Below are 1,510 nucleotides of genomic sequence, written 5' to 3' on the forward strand. Positions count from 1 at the left end.
GGCTTGAACCTCTGGAAGTTCTCTGTCAATGTATGCTTGCGGCCATTTCTGTATTACCTTTAGTAAAACTTTACTCGCATGGGATATCAAAGAGATTGTCCAATGATTTCTGCATTCTGTTGGGTCACCTCTCTTTGTAATGGGCACAAATACATATCTCTTCCAATCAGTCGATCAGATAGCTGTCTTCCAAATTTCTTGGCATAGATGAGTAAGTGCCTCCTGTGCCACCTCACTTTCTTGAAAGATTTCAATTTTGATTCCATCAATTCCTGGTGCCTTGTTCTTTGACAGTTCCTTCAATGCACCTTGGACTTCCTCCTTCAGTATCACTGGCTCTTGATCATATGCTGCCTCTTGAAATGGTTGAATATTAACCATTTCCTTTTGGTACAGTGACTCTGTGCATTCCTTGTATTTTCTTTTGATGCTTTCTGCATCTTTCAGTAATTTGCCCAGAGAATCTTTCAGTAATGAAAGTCGAGGCTTGAATTTTTTTCTTCAGTTCCCCCAACTTCAGAAATGATGAGCATGTTCTTCCTTTTTGGTTTTCTGACTCCAGATCTTTGCATATTTTGTTGTAATATTTGGCTTTATCTTCTCGAGCTGATCTTTGAAATTTTCTGTTCAGCTCTTGGGCCTCCTCATTTCTTCCGTTTGCTTTAGCATCTCTATGCTGGAGAGCAAGTTTCAGTGTCTCTTCTAACATCCATTTTGACCTTTTCCTTCTTTCTTGTCTTCTCAATGAATTTTTGCTTTCTTCATGTATGATGTTCTTAATGTCATCCCACAACTCTTCTGGTTTTCTGTCTTTAGTGTTTAATATATCAAATCTGTTCTTCAGATGATCTCTAAATTCAGGTGGGATATATTCAGGGTCATATTTTGGCTCTCGTGGACTTGTTTTCATTTTCTTCAGCTTCAGTTTGCATTTGTATATGAGCAATTGATGGTCTGTTCCACAGTCTGCCCCTGGCCTTGTTTTGACTGATGATATGGAGCTCTTCCATCATCTCTTTCCACAGACGTAGTCAGTTTGATTTCTATGTATTCCATCTGGTGAGGTCATTGTGTATAGTCATCTCTTATGCTGTCTAAAGAAGGTATTTGAAATTAACAAATCATTGATTTTACAGAATTCTATCATTGGATCTACAGCATCATTTCTATCACCAAGGCCATATTTTCCAACAACTGATCTTTCCTCTTTGCTTCCAACCTTTGCATTCCAATCACCAGTAATGATCAATACATCTTGATTGCATGTTTGATCAATTTCAGATTGAAGATGCTGTTAGAGTTCTTCTGTTTCATCCTCACTGACTGTAGTGGTTGGTGCATAACTTTGAATAATAGTGGTATTAACCTGGCTTCTCTGTAGGCGCATGGATATTATCCTATCACAGACAGCATTGTACCTCATGACTGATCTGGATATGTTCTTTTTGACGATGAATGCAACACCATTCATCTTTAATTTGTCATTCCTGGCAAAGTAAACCATGTGGTT

Source organism: Chrysochloris asiatica, unplaced genomic scaffold, assembly GCF_000296735.1.
Source record: "Chrysochloris asiatica unplaced genomic scaffold, ChrAsi1.0 scaffold00142, whole genome shotgun sequence".
Classification (NCBI taxonomy): Eukaryota; Metazoa; Chordata; class Mammalia; order Afrosoricida; family Chrysochloridae; genus Chrysochloris; species Chrysochloris asiatica.